The sequence below is a fragment of the Pelodiscus sinensis genome, chromosome 14 (genome assembly GCF_049634645.1).
Source record: "Pelodiscus sinensis isolate JC-2024 chromosome 14, ASM4963464v1, whole genome shotgun sequence".
NCBI lineage: Eukaryota > Metazoa > Chordata > Testudines > Trionychidae > Pelodiscus > Pelodiscus sinensis.
Window position 1 is genome coordinate 7,910,832 of NC_134724.1, and position 21,974 is coordinate 7,932,805.

Here is a 21,974-nt window from a genome sequence, read left to right on the forward strand (position 1 = left end):
TTTGTGGACAGATAACACTGGTGTCAAGTAACAGAGGGGTAGCCGTGTTAGTCTGAATCTGCAAAAGCGACGAGGAGTCCTGTGGCACCTTATAGACTAACTGAAGTGTAGGTGGAGAATCGCTAGTCTAATTCTCTAGCGGAAAAGAAGTAGTATCCCCTAAGGCAACAGAATTTTGAAATAAGACGTGATCCACTGGGAAAAGCCAGATAAGCATAACTTGCAGGGGCTGTACCTAAATGGTGGATGTGCTGTACTAGCCTTCAGGGGAAGCCTTGGGGTTCATTTTAGACAGATCTATTCAGGCATCTTTCTCGCTGCTTGTAAGAATCTACCATAGACTTGATTTGTCTTCACTGCTTCTGTGACTAGACAGCGTGTTCCTATCCGGTTGGTGAGCAGTGCTGTGTGTCTAGCCTGTTGTTATCCCCCTTCCTCCGGACTATGAGAAGCTGTCTCATGTAACACAAACCCTTTATGTTTCGTTTGGCCCAAACGATGGCCTCATTGCTCATACCTACCCCTGCCCCAATATGACCAGGAGAGTGGCCATCAATCCTTGAATTTGTCCTTACTCAGGTGAAACTCTTAATGGAGGCAAAGACTGCTGTGACTTAGGAAGGAACAGGTAAACTCCAATGCCAGTTGAGCCTGGGAAGGGTCGTATCTGCACGGGAGCAGAGAAGGGATTGAATTGAGACTGTGTCATGATTCACTACATGCTTTCCCCTTGTGCCAGGGGCAGGAAGCTGTGCCTGCCCTTGTCCTGGTGCAGTTGATATCCCTTTCTGTGCCAGCGTAGCTGTGCTGGCTGGTATATTTGGGGAATGAAGCCAACTCTGCATACGCTCCCTTTTCCCCCTTTTGCCTGCTTGTGAAACTGATCTCCAGTGCACTGTGTTCTGACGGCTGATGCAGGGAGCTGTGCAGAATGAATCCCTCACTCCCTTAAACAAGTGTGAATATCCACTTGTGAGCGAACCTAGAGGGCACAGTCTCCAGCTGCAGTGAGCTCACACTCGGTTGGGAGGGGCACACACAAGTGGCACTAAGCTACCTTTCCTCCTTTCCTGGTACTGGGGCCAGCTGAGGCTAACCTGGTTCCTGGCACAAACCTTGTCTGGGTTCATTGACACCAGTGTAACAACAGAGCCTGGGCAGAGCTCAGTAACACAGTTGAATGAGTAAAACTGAGTTGGGAGCCCCCTTACGATGTGTATTATTTTACATGGAGAAGGCTGGTTGGCACGCCACACAGACAGCCTCATTTTGCCTCCCAAGACTGCTGTGTGGAAAGAATATCATTGAGATGGTCCTGTTACAGATCCTCCACACGTGCAGAATAATGTCCTCATCCTCTTATTCAGTGTTCAGTGGTCTCTCTACTGATGCCATAAGTGGAATTTGCAAGAAGTGTTTATTTTCCCATGGCTACCATTTCAGAAATCCGCATTCTCTTCAATTCTGTTGCATCATGTCCATTGAGAAACCCAAAGTCTGATTTAATGGAACTATTATCTGGCAGTACGCACCAGGCCTGATGGTCGTAGGAGGGTAGAAGCCTTTAATCAGTTGTTTTTTCCAGATCGGACAAGCTGCTGGGCTAGATCAGTGCTAAGTACAAACAGAGGCGCTGAATTGCCAAAGAGATTTGCTAATGTGTGTGTGTGTGTGTCTGTGTGTGTGTGTATGTGTGTGTGTTAACTGGCACCTTGACAAGTCAAAGTTAGGAGACTAAATGGGTTTGTAAGTCAGGATGTAGGAGATGTAATTGAGAAGTATCACAGAAAAAAAAAGTATAGCAACATCTGTTCAAAGTTTGATTGTTACGAATCACCGTGTTGGGCTGGGGAATCTCTGCTCGTCACCTGAACTATTCCTGTTTTGCCACCAGGATGGTTTGGCAGGCAAGTGATGTCTAAAAAATAAAGGTTGCATTAGATATAAAAATCTCTTAAGAAAATTGATTTGTACAGTGTCTGACAATAGTAGGGCCGCTTTGTGCTGTCATTCTTATCCATAAGAACATGAAAATGGTTTAACCAAGACATACGGAAGCTTGCTTGTTGTCAATGTAGCACAAAAGCTAGAACATCTGTTAAGGAATTTCTGCATATTGGCCTTTAAATGGAAGCCCTTTAGATACGAACAGACCATTGCTAATAGTTGTACACTGTTTAATGGGATTGCAGAAATGGCCATTGCTTAGGTAAGCTCCCTTGGAAAGCATGTATTTTAGTCCTATGGTGTAGTGGCGAAGCTTTTGAAAAGACCCTATTGATTTATCCGTAGCACCTGTCCTTGCCATTTCTTACAACTTGCAATTATTGTATGTATTTCCTTTAAAAAGAGAGACAACTGGAAGTGAATGCTGCATCCTGAGGATGGTGCCACTAAAACAAATGCTGTTTGGTACTGAATCTCCAGATTTTTTTTCCTGATTTATTGCTAAGTCTGACCAGGTATCTTCATTTTGGAAGAGACTTTTAGGGGATTTGAAGCCTTGAGGATTCGTTGCTGGTGAATTCCATGACACACTTTGTTTAGCAGTCTTGTATAAAAAAAAAAAATCTGATTCAACCCCCTTTCTCACTCCCCCTCATTTTTGCCAGCCAGGACATGTTATTGATACAGATGGTCCTGACAAATTGCAAGGAAAAGCTGACAAATTGGAAAGTGGGAGCCACTGAGCTCATCTTACAGAGCCAAAGAAAAATAGTCTCCAAGCTGATTTTGGAACCCAGAGCACTTTGCAAAGCAGCAGCTTTTGGAAGTACTGGGAGCTGTTTTTCCTCTTCTCTGAAGAGTGTAGAGCTTATGGTGAAACAATCGCGAGTATTGTCTATATTGACAGCAGCACCGTATCACTACAAGCATTGACTGAATAACAAAAAGAGGTGTATAGTCTAGTGGCTAGCAGATGGGCCTGTTTCTCCTTTTTTCTTGGGTATATCATGTATCTTTTGCCTCTGTTGTAAAATGGAGATCATGCCCATCTCCAAGGAGAGTTCTTAATGATTGTAATCTGTTCCGAGTGCAAATAACAACGTTGGGCCAGCACCAGCTCCTCAAATATGAACCCTGTTAAATTTCAAGGAAGGAGCTGGGATTTTCATTGAGAATCAGTTTCAAAAGTGGAAGGGCCTCCTTTTTTAGTTTGTGTTTGGATGCTCCTGAAATCTTTCAGGAGCAGTAGATCTCCCAACCTGTCTGCCAGTTTTAGGCTCTATCTTGAGAGAACAGCATATAGTATTTTGGTGCTATGTTGGCCTGATTCAGCTTCACCGCTACGGTTTCCTCAAAAAACAAGTCTGTACATCTTCTTGGCCTGTTCTCCTCCTCTTCCATAGCTATCTCTAGCTAAATTCTGTCATTTCTCTCTAATTTCTCCAAATCCACCCTTTCCTCAGTGTCCCCCTTGCTGAGATCCTTAATCTTTTCTTCCATTAAGGGTCTCCATAATCCTGTTATTAAAAACCTCTTCCCTTCCAGTCACAAAATCCTTTTGCTCTGCTGTTCACCAGGTCTCCTATTGTTCATTCTGCCAAAAGTCCCTGTATGCCTAGAGCAATCTTTGTCTCATCCACTAATCAGCCTCTTCTCTCCTATGCACTTTTCCTTTCAAACACTCTTCCCTTCCTGTCCTCCTCATTTGCCACTGGTGTCATGTGTCTTGTCTGTCTTAGGCCTTGTCTACGCTAACCCGCCGTCAATCTAATCTATGTGACTTCAGCTATGCAAATAGTGTAGGTGAAGTCAACCTACTTACCGTGTTGTCTTGTGTGCTGGAAGGTTGGCGGGGGTGCTCTCCGGTTGACGCCAGCTATTCTTCTCATCCTGCTGAAGTACCAACATCGACAGAAAAGCACTTAGAGCTATTTATTGTGTCTAAATGCATGCAGTAAATTGATGGCTGATGGATCGATTGCTGGGTCATGGGTGGTGGAGACAAGCTCCAGGGAAGGAAAAGTCATTTTGTGTGTATGAGTATGGAGAGCGTGCAAACTGTAATGAAATACCTGGATTGATTGTCCAGATTCCTCGGTTGATTGACAACTCTTATTTTTCCCCCTTTTTCTTATTTGCTCTCTTTCTCTAATGAGTTTGGAGCCAGAGACAATAGAGTTTGCATTTTAATTTGTGCAGGTGTATGGCTTTATTGCATGCTCGAGTATCTCCAGACCTCCTGAAAATCAGGCACTTTTCTCACATGGAAGAAGATGCCTAGTTTTGAGGCATCCAAGTATGGAAATCTTGGCTTCATTTGCCTTTACCCCTTTAAAGTCCAAAGCTTTAAATACAGCAGTAACTGAAATGCAAAGCAAAGCTGTATTTATCTTCTCTGTGTGATCTGCTCTTAGCAGCACCTTGGGCTCCGATTTCTCTGGGTTTGTTAAGAGGGAAGGATAGTTTTGGAATGTGGCGATTAGCACATCAAAGTTGAGTAAACATTCCAGGATACTCTGCTTCCTGTCTTCTGGGTAATTCAGTAATTGAGGGAGTCATACTATCATGTCAGATTGAGTGGATTTATTAACTGGCTGTTGTCAGAGGTCTAAATAGCTAAGGAATACCTTTAATGGAATGGTGGATGGCTTGGCGAACAAAAAGATGTCAAATGGGGGTATTTATGTTTGTCTCTTCACTGAGCTCCTAGATCTCATGTTTTATCCCCAGGAGTATGGCTTACTAATCTCATGAGCTTTTCTTGAATTACTTTTAAAGGAAGGATTCTGCACTCACCCTCATTGTGAGTTTGGTGAATATTTCTTCCCGTGGCCTTATGCATGAGTAATGTAGAATATTGTTGGGAGCGAAGGCATTTTCCAACCCTGCCTGTGCTGACTTCTGGAGCTTTTCAAGGTAACCAATACTGTACCGTTGAGACAATGTTCTGAATAACGTGCTGTTGATAATACAGCATGTTCTGTAGGTGCAGCACTGGTGATCAGTTAGAGATTGGCCTGTGCTTGTTAGAAAAGTTAGGAACTTTAGAACATCCACCCTCCTGTCCTTTCTGCAGTGCAAATGGTACCTTTAACATGACCTACTCATCACCAAGCAGTTGAGAGCGCAGAGCTTTCTGTTGCTTCAGAGACACCTTCCTCCAAGTAGGAGGCACCTGTGTCTTCCACCCTTATCTAGTTCTCTGTTAGGGGGCATGGCTGTAACAGAAGACTATGGGGTGAGGAAGCCAGGTGTCCCATAAGGAGAACTGTGAAGGAATTGTAAGGGCAGATGGAGAAGACAAAAGCCTAGAACTGATGCCTTTAGCTCAGAGGGTCAGATTCCAGTCTGAGCTATACCAGTGTAAATCTTGAGTGACTCCATTGACTGACATGACCTTCTGCTGAGTTCCAACAGCAGAATCTAGTACTTTGTCCTTAGCTCTGTGGTGAAGAGCACTTGTATTAGAGGCCAGAAAGAGTCCTGGGTTCCGTGTGCCTATAGAATGCCTGTAACATATCGGGGTAAATCATGGGAGACTCCCCAAAGTCAGTTGGTTTGCACAAGTGTACGGCTAATACAGGAGAGATCAGAATAAGACCTGTGACGTTTTGGGGGATGTTTGTAGGTGAGCATGTCTGCGAATGAGCAGGCCAACTGTCTATGGGTTCTGAAAGTCTTATGAAAGCTCAGGAGGGAACGGAGGGCAAAACATAGCATTGCTAGGAGACTGAAAATGAAAGCAGGGGAATTTGATCTGGTAGGTGGGGGACTGGCTCCAAGCATTAGACTAACTAGAGTATGATGGGGGCCGTTAGGGAAAAGAAAGGCGTGGCAACAAAGTATACCCATCACCTTTCATAATTGGCACTATCCTTTCCTTACAAGGATCGCTATTTTACAAACATGACTGAATCAAGCCTCACAGAGCTCATGTCAGTGAAGATGGTTAGTGATTGCCAGGGTTACACAGTATGTCTGAATCTAGCTCTCCTGAACCCAGATCTTGTGATACATACATTGTCTAGGGCTTTAACTGCTAGACCCAGCTTCCTGACAGCTGTAAATGTTTCAATCTGCATTTATGGTTCTGTACACTTAGCTATTAAATACAATTTTTTCCCCTTTAAAGTCAGTCATCTCTTTGGACGCTGTGTTCTGAGAGGTATTATACTATCAGCTCTAGAAACATCTGCTTTTTGCCCATAACTGTTATCACTGAACATCAGGAAGAGCTTATATGAGTCTTTTTAAAGTTATGTATAATGAAAATCCCAGGATTCAAAAAGTAACTATATTTCTTTTTTAAACGATTTATTTTTCCTTGCTGGGTGTTCAGGGTTGTGACAGCAATTGTATGTACTGGCAGTGACAGTATTTTCAGGGTTGGAAGGAAAATGAGTGTATTAGGAACCACATGGCAACAGTTAGTCCATAGGGATTTTGCATAGACACAGAGAGTGTGCTGAACGTGGGTGAAGTGCTGGCGATGGCATGGACTTTTAGAGAAGGAGCAAAGTTTCTATGAAGATCCCGTTAAAATGAGGGGTGTGGCATGTTGCTTGGTGGTGAGAAGGAAAAGGTACCATGGTGATGGACACTTGTGAGAAGCTAGTTAGATACAGCGGTTCATATGGAGTTCCTGGGTTCCCATTTGTACCACTGACTCACATGATCTTATGGGTAAACCAGAGCACAGTGATCACCTGACTCTTCTGTAAAATAGCTGTAATAATACTGTGCTTACCTCAGAAGAAGGGGGTGAGTATTTAGTCAGTATTTGAACACCACTTTGAGTTCTGCGCATATAAAGTCCGCTGTAGCAATTTGAAAAACACGGGTTCCATAGAGTAGGTCTTTACAACCCCACGGGACCCAACTCCTAGTGTTGGACTGGGTGTAATTGTTATAGCATGGCTCTGACACGTTTGGGGGGCTAGTCATGGAGTCTTAAGTATTGGGGATGGCTGGAAAACATAAATTCTGTTTTGCAAACAAGTCAAGGTTTTGAACAAAAAATCTTTTTTTTTTTTTCCTGAAGCAAAGCTGAGACCTTTCAAAACCTTTTCAAGAGACAGTGGCCCAGTGGTTGGGGCAGGGGTGGGCAAATACCAGCCTGTGGGTTGGATCCAGTCTGCCAAGGTTAGCCCTGGTCAGGCCCCCCCCCCCACCATATTTACCTGCGCCTCAGCTCCTGTTGGCTGCGGATTGTTGTCCCTGGCCAATGGGAGCTGCAATTGCCAGACCTGTGGTGGCGCAGGTAAATGAAGCAGCAGTGGCCCACCAAAGGCTAACCCTGGTGAACCCCCACCATTTTATTGCCCACCCTGGGTTAGGCATATGGAGAGATCCAGGTTAACATTCCTGCTCCAGATTACGCAGAGACTTGAACCTGGGATGTTCGAAAATCAGGTTGAAAACCTTGGTTGATTTGGAGTAAGAAGTTGAACTTGGGTTTTCTACATGCCAGATGCCCTTATGAGCAGGCATTTCACTAGTCTGAGGGGCAAGTCTCACTCTTTTCCATCTTGCACCTGCAAAACAATTTGTCAAAACAGATATATTTCCACAAAATGTTACTGTATCCACATTTGGGCGTATTCCAGGGGGGAAAAAAAGTTCAGTTGAAAAATTCCCAACCAGCTCTACTACTGACTTCCCTAATTGCTGCTTCCTCCACCACCTCCAAGAAAGAGATATCAGCCTTGCAACTACTGTGGGGGAGGCAGGTTGGTATCTGTTGGAGGGACTGGAACAGAGACTCGGGCTGTTGCCAGTACACTCTTAAAAACTTGCTTGCTCCATGGCCTACATTCCCTTTAAAGGTAAGTGTACAGTATATTTATGTCGGAGACAATTTGAAATCTGCTGTTCCCGACTACTTGCATGTTCCATGATAGGAGGCATCTCTGTTTTTAAAAGGATGATTGTCTGAACAGTTATTGCTACTTTCAGAACATTGTAACGTTGCGTATGGCATTTGGCGTGAATATTTCTTCCGACCCAACCGCAGCCGTCTCCTGTGCTTTGGAAACTTGCATTATAATTTCTCTTCTTCTGGTTCATAATGATTGTATTGTTTCCAGTGTGGTTTTCATTAACTCCAGGGACAATGAAAATTGTTGCTAAGGAAAACAGTTTCCTCATGCGAATGTTAAGCTGTAATGGAAACCATGTTGTTACTGCAAGAATAACAAAAATTGACATCTAAATGACTAAGGAGAACTAAGCCAAATTAATGTGGTGCTGCTAAAACTGCCCCGCTGGCTTCGAATTAGCACATGCACATCAAATGGGGAGAGAAATTGCCCCTCTAGATGGTCCCTCCCAACTGAGGCATGGGCTCAGTGGTGCAGCGGTGATATTTGACATGGCACTGCCGCTGCGCATGCTGTACGTATTGGAAGGGACCTGCCTGGCTGCTCTTTTCCTGATTCAGGCCCAGGTGTAGTATTTCTAAGTTTAGAGGAAGCATTGTTCACGGACATGGCTTTTGGGGATGGATCTCAGTTCCAGCACAGCTGTGTCAGTTTGCTGAACCTACCCTTCTCCAGCATTAGTAGATGTTTAGTTGCTTATCTGAGAGGCCACTTCTAAAAGGCTTGCATGCATCATTAAAGCTTGCAAAGTGGATGGAAACCTTTATGCGTAAGGTTCTATAGACAAGAAAATGATTGTTATTAAATCTCACAGTCAGTAGAGTTGCTGTTGGTGAATGACCGAATTGCATTTTGCATGCAGAGCAGATCACTGAAGAGAGGAGCCATGCATTACAATGGACCATGCCTCTAATCTTCCTGACCAGGATCTTTAGGTAGAGGGAAGAATAGAACAGAGGCTGCAAAAAAAGCTCAGTCTTGACAGTGTGTGAACTGCATGACGAGACGAGATATGGGAGGGTGTGCAGAATAACCATGTGTAAGTAACAGGAATTGCAAGGCATGGAGGGGATTGCCATGCAATGTGATGGCTCGGTATTTAAGCACGTGTGCTTCTCTCACACTGATGCATTGAGAACACGGTACCCTTTCTGCGACTGACCAACGATTCACACTTTAAGGCAGTGGTTCTTAACCATGGGGATATGTACCCCCTTGGAATACTCAGAGGTCTTCCGGGGGTTCATCAACTCTTTTAGATATTTGCCTAGTTTGACAACAGGCTACATAAAATCCCCTAGCAAAGTGAGTACAAACTAAAATTTCATACAGTGTCTTTTTGTACTGTTCTATCTGCTATACACTGAAATGTAAGGACGGTGCAGGTTGGACCTCCCTGGTCTGGCACCCTCGGAAACTGAGCGGTCCTGGATGAGGAAATTTGCCGGACCAGGGAAGGTGGTTTGCTACCAGTCCCCTCAGACTGCTGCCCCTCCCCGCTGCTGGCTCCTTTGGTCCCACTGCTGGCTGGGCAACATGGCTACCCAGGCAACACGTCCCTACACATTGCCAGGTGTCTGGTATTCACCCGGACAGTCCGGTATTTTTGGCTCTTGTCCGGTAAAAAAAAATTTAGAGAATACTGGACACCTGAGATGTCTGGTTTTCTGAATTTTCCCCTGGCCAGGTGGCGAAAATGCCGGGCAGCTGTCATCCCTACAAACACTCAGCGCCCGGCTTCCCCCTCGCCCCGAGTTTTCCCCCCACCCACCGCCCCTGCCTCCTAACACCCCCAGCCCCTGACCCCAGCCCCCATGCTTATCTGGTTCCTCAAGGCTGCCAGCACAAAATGGCTGCCGGCCAAAAGACCTAGGGGAAGCAATGCTTTCCTCTGACTTAGTGCTCAGCTGTTCCCCTGTTCCTATCCCTGCAGTCATTCTGAAAGGGGACATGCTGTTTTATTTTATTTTTGGCTTAAGACCTTGGATTTTTTTTTCTCAGCAACTTTGGGGGGAGGAGGGGGGGAGACCAACCTTTTTTTCCCCTTCAACAGAATTTTTTCCCGGTTGGGGCTGGGGTGGGAGGGTGTTCGGTATTTTTGTTTCAACCATCTGGCAACCCTAGCAACACAGCCTCTCCAGCCCCACTGCCAGAACAGCAGCATGCAGCCCTGACTGTGCTGTTGCAGCACCAGCCCTGCTGCTGGACTGCACATGGCGGTGACTGAGCTGCCCTGGTCCCAGCCGGGTTGCTGTGGTAGCAGCAGGACCAGCCCTGCTACCGGCCAGGCCAGCACGCAGCCCCGTTCAGCCTGCCTGGGCCCCAGCTGGGTTGCTGTGGCACCAGTTCCGCTTCCAGGCTCACACACATGGACTGCCCCAACCCCACTACTGTTGCTTGGCCCTACTAGCACCAGCCTTGCTGCTGTGCAGGGCTCTCAGCTGCTGGCCCTCTTGCCTCGGGGGTGCTCTCGTTTCGGAACATCCGTGAACCTGCTGGGCCACAGATGTTGCCAGATGAGAGAGAGCCCTGGTTTGGGAGGTACAAACTGTATTTATAGTCCAAGTGAGTTATTTTATCATTACCTGGTAAGAATGAGAGAGTTGGCGCATTGTCAGTAATAGTGTGCAGTGGCACGTTTTTCATTTGTCTGATGTTGTAAGCACACAGTTTTTATGAGGCAAAGCTTGTGGGTACATAAGACAAATCAGACTCCTGAAAAGGGTACATACAGTAGTCTGGAAAGGTTGAGTGCCACTGCTCTAGGGCTTTCAGACTCCCACCTTCTACCAGGAACAAATGCATTGACAAAATGCAAAGAACAGCTCAGGTTTTTTGTAGAGCAAGCCTGCTATAGAGAGTGTTAAGAAACAGAGAACACAGTTATAAATCAGACATTGCAAAGTTAAAAGCAGAAGTACCTGAGCAATTCACTTGCTGGGAGAGCTGATTATTCATTCCTTAGTTGTCAGCAATAAGCCCAGTGTATATCATTCTAGAATTAATTGGGAGTAATGTCTCAGAAGTTTACATCCTCCAGCTCTTGCTATCACCTTGGCAATTATGTCATGCCCTAACTACCTAATTGAGCTGGTAGGAGGAAAGTAATCATTCCCCTTGGAAACTCGTCTAGAAGAGGTCTCATTAGCTGGCAACAAGAGCAACAGCTGCAAACTGTTTACATGTGACAACTTTTTGGATAAACCAGAGTTTACACAGTTGTGTGTGGTTTTCTGTTGAAATCTAGATAGCATCATATGTTCAAACCCGAGTTCAGAAGTTACATACTGTAATTATGCAGTTTCCTCAGGGGAAGAATGAAAAAAAATCAAACTAATGGTTCACAATAGCCCTGGCTTCACTCTCCCTTCAGTACTGGATGCTCCTGTTTGAATGTTTTTATTATTAAAAACGAAGTGGTCATGGCTTTTAGGGTGAGCGTGCGAGTTTGGATCACAAAAGAATGGTCCGTCCCTCTTCCCATCCAGACCTTAACTCCACGCTTGCCTCGGAACAGTATGAAGTTTGGAAAAGTTCAGCTCACTTACCCCCTTTTTGCATTTTCACACACCCCTGGCTTCCAGCCAGCGCCAGATGCAAACTTGCCAAATGACGAGAAGCCCCTAGTATTTCCAGCCTGGCTAGCCTCAGCATGTCAGGAATTTCATGAGTGAGCTGAATATATGGTATTTTCAGTCTAATTTTGGAGGCTCAAATAATCTGAATCCTTAGGGGCTTAATCAAACATTTTTTCATAGTGATATTTTTAGTGATTAAAAAATCAAACCAGATAAACATTCATCCATTGCAGAAGAGAACCAAACTTGAACAGAATCCAGCTGCACAAGATTGTACCTCAGTTGTAATTATAAATTCATTGGGCCCAATAATTCCTTGCCTAGTGTTAATCATATAGAGCAGTTGATGGCATGTAATTGAAATACTGGATTCCTGTTGAGTGTATCAGATACGTTTGTTGAATAAAGAACTCCTGTATTCATTTATGAATCATTATTGCATCTCTACTTATGTTCTAAATGAAGTGTGAGGTCAAATATATGGGTCAAAATGATCAAACTAGGAGTCGTAGGCTGCTAAATTTCTGGTAATGGAACACTCAAAGTGTGTTTTTCATAATCCATTGTTGAGTCAATTTTTTTAAAATTATTTTTTCCAACTGCTCTAAGATTGATGCTCTAGAATTAACTGTAGGTTCTGCAGGTGGTCCAAGCCTCTGAAAAACAAAACTTTTATTCGATAATCATATGGACTTAGGTGCCAAACTGCCTGTTGTCGTCCGTGCTGTGTTTGTACAGTGCCTACCACAATTGGGCTCTGAATTTCATCTGTTCTACTAACTGTAATTTACAGGTTGAACCCCTCTAGGCCAGCACTCTCTGGTCCGGGAACATCCATGGTCTGGCATGATTTTAGTTAGCTCAATGTCCTCTTATCATGGATGTGGTTAAGTTTCCCGCTTCACTATAGAGTTTTTCAGCCACCAGTCCTGGCTCTGTGTTCTGTGCTGTTATTTAGCTCTAATTTACCCCTAAATGTCTCCTAAGCATGCAGTAAGTAATGAAAGTGTTGGTAATGTGGCTAGAGCCATGGTGTCTAACACGCTAGCCACATGTGGCTATTTGGCTGGTTGAATGTGACTGGTTGGCTTGAACAGTGTGGCTATTTGGCGGGTTGAGTGTGGCTAGTTTGCTGCAGCAGTAGCTGCTATAGTAGCTGCTGCAGCAGTAGCTGCTATAGTAGCTGCTGCTTCAGAACTGTTTGGACACCATGGTGCTGGACAATATTGACCTCCCGCGGTTCAGCAAACTCTCTGGTTCAGTACCGGTCAGGTCCCAAGCATGCCAGACTAGAGAGGTTCAAACTTCAGTCTCTGTCTGCTTGTTGAAGAACTCCTAAATGGTAAGAGCTAGGACCACCAAATACGGTGTACAGCATTCTTTTATCATAACTTAAAGCAGCTTAAGGGTTTGGTTGCGCCAAGGAAACGGGATGTGTCTGGAATGGGATTGCTTCTCTTAAAACCAAACAGAAAGAATCACCAAATCACGTACAGTCCTCAAAATTGACATAAATCAGTGGAAGTTGAAAGAGGGCTGTGGGCGGACTGAGGAAGGGCAGGGGCTCATGGCGGGTGTGCAGCGTAACCTCTGCCCACAGACCCCAGCATGGAGCTGCCACAGCAGGGAAGAAGACAGAGCCCCCTGCCAGCCCAGAATGGAGCTGTTATGGCAAGTCTGTGGGAGGGGGCACATATCCTCCACCTTCAGCCTTGTCTGCTCCACAGCCTCTCCCCCCTCCATCCTACCCCCCAGCCATAGCACTCAACCTAGAGCTGTCCTAGAGCTGCTGCTGCTGGGGGACAGCTGGTCCTTCCCTGGCTTGCACCCAGCCTGATCTGGACCTGCCCCAGCTGGGGGGATATGCACCCCTCCCCCAGATGTGCCTGCTGGAGCTGTGGTAACCCGGGAGAGGAGCTTCTCACTTGACTCCAAGCTGCTGCAGTGAGAAAGGGCTGGGGTTGTCTTCTCTCGCTGGGCAACCTGTATCCTGAACTCCTCAGCACCAGCCCCACACCAGAACGATTTAAATGAAGCATGGACATTTTAATTTTCCAAAAAAACCCCAAAATTGAGTTAAGGGGAACCTGAGCAATGCCGGATAAATCTTCTAGTTGTTAATAATAACAAAGTAGCTTTAGGCACCCTGTCTTGGAATGTTGGTCATTGCCAATATTACGTAGAGGCCAAATCGAATCCATGTGGCTACTGAGAGTACCTGATCTCTTGAACCATATAATTCTCTTTTTTCAGCCATCTGTATTTACAAATCCTTAATCACTGACAATTCTCTTGCTTTCCACCATCTAGTAATGAGGCCTTTAGCACATTCGAGTGCTGTTGCTGATTACTTCCAGTGGGGATTAGAATTGCTGAATGGCCTTCCAGCCTCGTGGAGGATTGCCATTTGAGGCCTCTACATCGTGTTCAGCTTTTTAATTGAGATTTATCCTCTTACATTTATTGCCAAAAACTATCACATTTTCTACCAGACCCCTTATCCAAATATGGTAATCCTGCCCCGTTCCATCCTCTGAATTAGCCCCTCATTGTGAAATGTAAGTGGTATCAGAATCTAAACCATAAATCATTTTAAACGATCTTAACTTACTTGTGTGTCAGACCGTTCAGGTATAGATGTGATATTCTCATGCAACAGATGTTCCTTAGAGTTGTGGTGTGCGTGGTCTTAAAGGTTTTGCTAATTTGAGGAGACGTATTTTTCTACTAAGATGGATAATTGGGAGATTAATGAGGAAGATTCGGGATTAGTGATCTGAATGAAACATTGCCTGGCTTTTAAGTAACTCCATTACTTTGATCATTTCACTGTCAACTGTACTTGCAATTGTTGAAGTGTTATAAAAACTCTGTCAGCTGTGGTGTATTTGTGTGATTCATCTATGGTATATTTCAGTGGAATAGAATCTACTTACAACAAGCAGATCCCACGTAATTTCTAAATCTCTTATGAGTGTGTCTTGATTTCAGCTGATTGCCCCAAGCACTTTGTCATGCAGCTATCAGTTTATATTCTAGAATATTCCAGGACAGTGGCAGGGCCATTCAGGAGTGGAATGGAATAGTCTGTGTGGCTTCCTTCATGCCACATAGTTCCATTACTGCACTTCCTAGTAATAGGAGTTGTATTCTGTCAGAGAGGAAGTATGCTTTTTAAACTGTTCCTCCTGAATCTGTCTTTAAAGGCAACTTGGTCATTAAGGCAACTTGGTCATTAAGGGTATTTCGTGAACTCTCATGAAGATCTTGGGACTCCATGCCACATGCCAGCTTATAGCATCCTTTCCTTGGTGATCTTTCATCCTCCCATGTGGAATTGTGGCACTTCTCTTTTTCATACTTTATTGCTAGTTATTTTACCCCCCCAGTTAAAGCCCAGATCTCCTCTTTGGTGTCCTTAACTATTTTCTTAATAATCCCAGTAGATAACAAGAGGCCTGATCCAAAAATCCACTGCAGTCAATAAGTCTTTCTATAGGCTTCAAATCAGGGTCCGAAAATGTAGTGGTATGATATTGGGCCCATGAATGAGAGTTTTGCCATTGAGTTCAATGGGGTCAGGTGTTCACCCTAGATAGATAAAATTTATAACCCCAGTGGATGGTTTGAGATTTGTCCGTGATGCATTGAACTTTCCCCACACAACGGCATTAATTTTTTTATCTGATTTAGGAGTCAGAGCTCTCCTTTAGCATAATTCCCAAGTAACTTCCTTTGTGATGAGAGCCTTTTGAATTCCTACCTGCTGTCTTTGAAAGTGGATTGGTATGTCCTGTCAAGAGGCATGAGCATGCTGGTTCAAAAAGGGGGCTACTGGCATGGCCATTTCCAGACTTTCCTTGGGCTGCCTCAGCTTTGATTTACTAATGTTCTGGGCATAGTGCTGCATGCAACAATTCAACAGTTATTTGGCAGAAATAGGGCTGGATTGAAAACTCTGCTGGGCCTTATTGGTAGGGGACAATTCTAGAGCGGTCCCACATGTAACAGAATAATTACTTTTCTCTGTGGTGGGTGAGTTGGGGGAAATCACAACAAAGGGTGTGCACCTCTTGCAGTGCTCAGCTGCAGGGCGAATCCTATGGACAATACAGAGAGATGGATGCTGCGTGTGCATTCTCATGACTGAGAGGGGACATGATAGCAGTTTTCAAGTACCTAAAAGGGTGTCACAAGGAAGAGGGTGAAAAATTATTCTCCTTGACTTCTGAGGATAGGACAAGAAGCAATGGGCTTAAATTGCAGCAAGGGAGGTTTAGGTTGGACAATAGGAAAAACTTTCTGTCAGGATGGTTAAACACTGGAATAAATTGCCTACGGGGGTTGAGGAATCTCCATGACTGAAGACATTTAAGTGAAGGTCTGATAGACATCTGTTAAGGATGATCTAGATGGTTCTTGGTCCTGCCATGAGGGCAGGGTACTGGACTTGATGACCTCTCGAAGTCCCTTCCAGTTCTAGTGTTCTATGATTCTGTGCATATTAGGGGAATACAGATGGTCCCAAAAGTCTGCCATTATGTGGACCCTGCAGTCCCTTGTCCCCCATGAAAAGTGGGGTTGGCCATCTATCAGTGATACATACATCATCCTTTCTGCTGGAGTAGCAGCTGCAGAGCAACCCAGCAGCATGGCTGAAGAATGGCTCCTTCCCAACACCAACCAAGTTTTTCAGATCCTGGGAGAGGATTTAAGAATTCCAAAATACAGTATAAAGAATAGATCTGCACTAGCAGAAAGTGGCCTGGCTCATTCTTTTCAACTCCATCTTAAGTAACTACAAATTACTCAGTTTTCCCCCTTCCTGTGACCCAAAGCCTGGCAGCTAATCTTTAATCCCATACCTTCCATTGTTGGTTTTACAGTAAACTAGAATTTTCCTAAACTGCACTTTCCTGTGTGCAGAAAGTATTTCGAGAAGCTGTTGATTCCAAGTAGGCTGAGAAGGAGTAGACTGTAATCACTAAATGTATTATTGTTTTATACAGTGCCATGTGAGTGCATGGCGGTGGACTTAAATATAGTGAATTATCTGTTTCTCCCTTCAGGAAGATTAGAAACATGAGATACGTTGTTCACATCTATGGGCTGTGTGGTTTTCTTCTACCATCAGTTCTGTGGGCTAAATTCTCATTCCCTAACTTTGAATAGTACCCTATTCCTTAAGTTTTCCCATTGATTTCAATAGGATTAATTATGATGTGCCCATTCTATGTGAAAAAAGATACCAAAATCTAGTCCTATAGCCATTGATCAAGAAGAATAATACAGGAATTTATTCTGTTTGTGGTGGGTGGTTTTTTTTGTTTGTTTGTTTTGCATCTGCTAGGGATCTTGACTTTAACACTCCGTACATTTTGAATCAGCAATCATAGACATGTGAAATTCTCCTTCCTCCGTTCCTACTGCTAATGCAAACATTAAGCCAATTATCCTACCCCACCATTCATTCCAACCCCCCCATGGACATAAATAATGATCTTATTTGTGAAAACTTATAAAAAAGGAAGGGACAACTTCCAAACCGAATAATAAAGTTCTACAAAATTTCAATCCTGAGGAACTAAGTCACATGAACTTAGTCCTGATGAACTAAGTCAAATGCTTTTAGCTTTTGAGGGATAAAAATATGGTCCTACTTCAATAGCCCAGCTACTGTCATTCTTTTGCTCTTATTATTATTGGCAGTTGAACCTCGTGCCACCTTTGTACGGGAGCAGCCCTTCACTGCAAGAAAATAGATCCCTTGTCTCCTGTTTTTTTTTTTAATCTAAATCTTGAAAAAATTAAAATGCAATTATTGACGTTCTCTGCACTTCCCCTTTTTCCTCGCATTTTACAAGATCATAATTTAAGTGGAAATTTGATCCTCGGCATTTAGTTAGCTGCATGTTATTTGGGAAATCCTGCTTTTCATGCCAACACTTGGAATGTGTGCATGGTATTTCAGATTTGCCTGTTCAGCAGAAGTAGCTTAGGGAAAATTTTGGCTACATCGGACCATGTTCCACTGGAGCCCTGAGTCTTTGTGCAAAAATCCCATTGACCTAACTGGGAGTTCATATGCAGAGAGGTGGAAGACACTACTGGGACCCAGTTCTGTAAACCAGTGGTGCGCAACTCATGGGTTGCGGACGTCTTCTGGGGGGTCGCCACACCACGCAGCCACCAACGGCCAGGCCTAGCCCCCGGCTACCTGGGTCTAAGCACCATGTGGCCGCCCGGATGTGAGCCCTGTGCCGCATGGCTGCCAATGGCTGGGCCTAGCCATGTGGGTCGTGGTGGAAAAAAGGTTGCGCACCACTGATGTAAACCCTCACTTATAGAAGCTGGAGAGCGTAATCCTGTGAGTAAGCATTTGCAGGGTCAAGTCCTAAACACCACTAGATCGTTAGAAAACATTTGCCACCTCCATTAACTTTGTTCCTCATTGCATGTAGTGTGCCACCTTTCCTGACTCTGATTAGGGATGTAAAGGGTTAAGTGGTTACCCTCTAAGCATCGCCCTTACCAAGTGATGTTTCTGGGTAACTTCTTCACTGGTGGCCTGGCCAGACTGGAACAACCTCCCACCTGAAACGGGCAGGGGCTGCTCTGGCCAGGACTGCCACACTGCACCAAAGGCGGGGGGAGACCGCCACACCACACCACACCTCAGGCAGAGGGTGGTTCAGCCATGCTGGACTGGAGCAACTCCCTGCCCACGGTGCAGTGGGCCTGTCTCAGCCTGGTGAGCCCCCACCTTGCGGCATGACAGGCTTGGCCCCGCTTGGCTGGAGCAGGCCGCAATGAGGTGGGCCTGGACGGGCTGGAGCAGCCCCCTGCCCATGGCTATGCTGCAGTAGGGGGTGCTGCTCCAATGTTATCCAGCTAAACCTAGCATTTAACTGCTTCACATTTTAACCGATATGTAACATGCCTAATTCTGACCTTGTCGGTAAGCACGAGAACAATTGTGCCACAAAGGGAATGGTTAAGATCTTTCTAAAGAGCCCTGGCAGTAGTGTTTAATTGTGTTTCTCTAACAAGATACTGGAGGGGAACAGAAAATTCCAGGTAAAAGGTGATTGAGGACACCTAGCGGTGCCCTGCCGGTTGCTGCCAGTTCTGTAGAGAAGCTCATTTGGGCTAGTGAGGGTCTCTATTAATGATGAAATATATAGTCCATCAAGGGGGATTTGAATTGTTTCTATAGGATTAAAAAATAGGGCTGTCAACGTGTAGACGACTACACGATTAACAGATAAATCATAGAATACTAGGACTGGAAGGGACCTCGAGAGGTCATCGAGTCCAGTCCCCTGCCCTCATGGCAGGACCAAATACTGTCTAGACCATCCCTGATAGACATTTATCTAACCTGCTCTTAAATATCTCCAGAGATGGGGATTCCACAACCTCCTTGGGCAATTTATTCCAGTGTTTGACCACCCTGACAGTTAGGAACTTTTTCCTAATGTCTAGCCTAAACCTCCCTTGCTGAAATTTAAGCTATCCTCAGAGGCCAAGATGAACAAGTTTTCTCCCTCCTCCTTGTGACACTTTTAGATATCTGAAAACTGCTATCATGTCCCCCCTCAATCTTCTCTTTTCTAAACTAAACAAACCCAATTCCTTCAGCCTCCCCTCATAGGTCATGTTTTCTAGACCTTTAATCATAAGCCTGGTCTTATCGGTTAATCCTGTCGACTACCTGCATTCCCTCCCCCCTTTGCTGCCTCTGTAACAGAGTCAGCAAGGGGGGACGGAGCCAGTGCCCATGAGGAGCTGGCTTTAAGCAGGCTCCTCACGAACACCAGATCCACCTGCCTCCCCACCTCCATGCTGCTGCCTCTGATAGAGAGGCAGCAGCGCGGAGGGTGAGGGAGACAGGTGGGAGCCGATATGTGCGGGGAGTTGGCTTTCAAGCCAGCTTCCCACACAGGCCGGCTCCACAGACCTGCTTGCCCCACCTTGCTGACTCCTACAGAAGCAGCAGGATGGGACAGGCAGGAATTGGTGCTGGTGGGGAGCCAGCTTAAAAGCTGGTTTCCCCCAGAACTGGCTCCGCAGTGCCCCCTGCCAAAAATGGCTTTTAAACTGGCTCCCCTCGCGGACTAGCTTCTGCCTGTAACTCTGCACTGCTGACTCTTAGGGTATGTCTACACTACAAAGTTAATTCGAACTAACAGCCATTAGATCAAATTAACTTTCATAGCGTCTATACATGCAAACCGCTAGTTCGAATTTAATTCGAGCTAGCAGCGCGCTTAATTCGAACTAGGTAAACCTCATTCTACAAGGACTAGCGCCTAGTTCGAATTAGGTAGTTTGAATTAAGGGCTGTGTAGCTACTTAATTCGAACTAGTTGGAGGCTAGCCCTTCCCAGCTTTCCCTGGTGGCCACTCTGGGCACAACCAGGGAAACTCTTCTGCCCCCCTTGCCCCAGAGCCCTTAAAGGGGCACGGTCTGGCTACAGTGCTCACGCCAGTTGCAAACCCGCCAGCACCCAGCCAGCAGACCCTGCACCTGGCACGGCATGAGCTAGCCATCCGCTGCCCCCCAGCCCTCCGCCTCTTCCCAGGACCAGGCTGGCGGCTTCCAGGAGCCTGCCCGGGGCTGCAAGAGGCAGGAGCCTGCCTGGTCTAGTGCAGAGATCATGGACCTCATTGAGGTTTGGGGGGGAGACCTCCAACGTCCACGACCTCTGCACTAGGCACAGTAATGCAGCCTTCTAGGGCAGGATAGCTGCCAGCCTGGCCACCAAAGGCCACATGCGAACCCAGGAGCAGGTTTGCATGAAAATCAAGTTGGTCCAGTGAGACCCCAGACCCTGAGCTTAGAACATAAGAATGGCCGTACTGGGTCAGACCAAAGGTCCATCTAGCCCAGTAGCCTGTCTGCTGACAGCGGCCAGCACCAGGTACCTCGGAGGGGATGGACCGAAGACAATGACTAATTGATTTGTCTCTGGCCATCCATCTCCAGTCTTCCACAAACAGAGGCCAGAGACACCATTCCTACCCCCTGGCTAATAGCACTCCATGGACCCAACCTCCATGCATTTATCTAACTTCTCTTTAAACTCTGTTATAGTTTTAGCCTTCAAAGCCTCCTGTGGCAAGGAGTTCCACAGGTTGACTATGTGCTATGTGAAGAAGAACTTTCGCTTATTAGTTTTAAACCTGCTGTCCATTCATTTCATCTGGTGTCCTCTAGTCCTCCTATTATGGGAACTAATGAAGAATTTTTCTTTATTCACCCTCTCCGCACCACTCATGCTTTTATAGACCTCTATCATATCCCTCCTCAGTCTCCTCTCTTCTAAGCTGAAAAGTCCCAGTCTGTTTAGCTTCTCTTCATATGGAACCTGTTCCAACCCCCAATCACTGTAGTTGTCCTTTTCTGAACCCTTTCCAAGGCCAAAATATCTTTTTTGAGGTGAGGAGACCACATCTGTACACAGTATTGAAGATATGGAGTACCATAGTTTTATACTTCCCCTCTTCCTTCTTCCCCTGGCTTCCCCCTTCCAGCTCCCTCCTCCCAGGTTTCCTCCTCCCCTCTTCCACCCTCTCTCTTCCCCTCTCCTACCTCCTTTTCCCAGTCTCCCCAGAGGTTAATCCACCTGTGATGGCGCATTGGGGTTTTCCAGTCTCCTGCACCCCCGTAATGGCACGGACAGACTCCACCAGCCAGTAGAATAGAGGGAGTTTATTGCTTCTCCAGGATACAGCACAGATGTCATCTGGTTACAGGAACTGGGGCTAACAGGCCTCAGTGCCTCCCCTTGAGATGGGGGGTGGCTGGGCCCTACAATCCCAGCCCCCTCCCTAGCTCCTTCTCCCCTGCTTCCCAGACAGAAACTCAAGACTGTCCCTTCCGGCCTTCCCCCCAGCCAGGGGCAGCATTCCACCTTCCTTTGTTCCTCTCCCTGGGGGGTAACTGGTAGAACAGGTTACCTCCCTGTCCCATCAGCTACTCGGCTGGGCCATGGAAAAGACAGCAGCCAGTGGGGGTCACCCACAGCCCAAGCCTAGCAACCAGCAAGGTACCCACACTACGTCACACCCCCCTCCCCAAGTTTTGTTAAATAAAGAGAGTTTCTATTTTTGAACACACGTGTCCTTTATTTTGTACATCAGGAAGGGGGTCTAGGGAGGAGTAAGTGGAAGGAGGTGAGGGAGGAATGGGGTATGAGCCCCCGATGGGGGGACTGGGGTGGCTCTGTGGGCTCCTCGGGGTGGAAGCTCTCCTGCAGGGCCTCCTGGATCCTGACAGCCCCCCCGATTTACTCCCCCCCCCCCCCCCCCCCCACCAGACGGCAGCCTGCAGCAAGTGCAGCCGGGCTGATGGCCAAGTGCTGTGAGGTGCCGAGTGCGGGCACTCAGGGCACTCCCAGTCAGGACTCCTTTGCTGTCCCTCATCGAGTTAGACAAGGAAGCGGGGAACCCTGAGAACTGTCTGTCCGGGGTGGGGGTCGGGTCCCTTTAAGCACAGCCCTCGGCTAGCCTGAGGCAGCAGCTCCACACTCTAAGTCCTAACCTGATGCCCTGCCGGCACTGGTTC

The 21,974-nt window shown here is 46.1% G+C and overlaps 1 protein-coding gene across 3 annotated transcripts in view; it reads left to right on the plus strand.

Annotated features, from left to right (window-relative positions):
• Positions 1–21,974, plus strand: part of ADAMTS17 (ADAM metallopeptidase with thrombospondin type 1 motif 17) — a 317,509-nt gene that overhangs the window by 84,604 nt on the left and 210,931 nt on the right. The gene's annotated exons all lie outside the window — the stretch shown is intronic.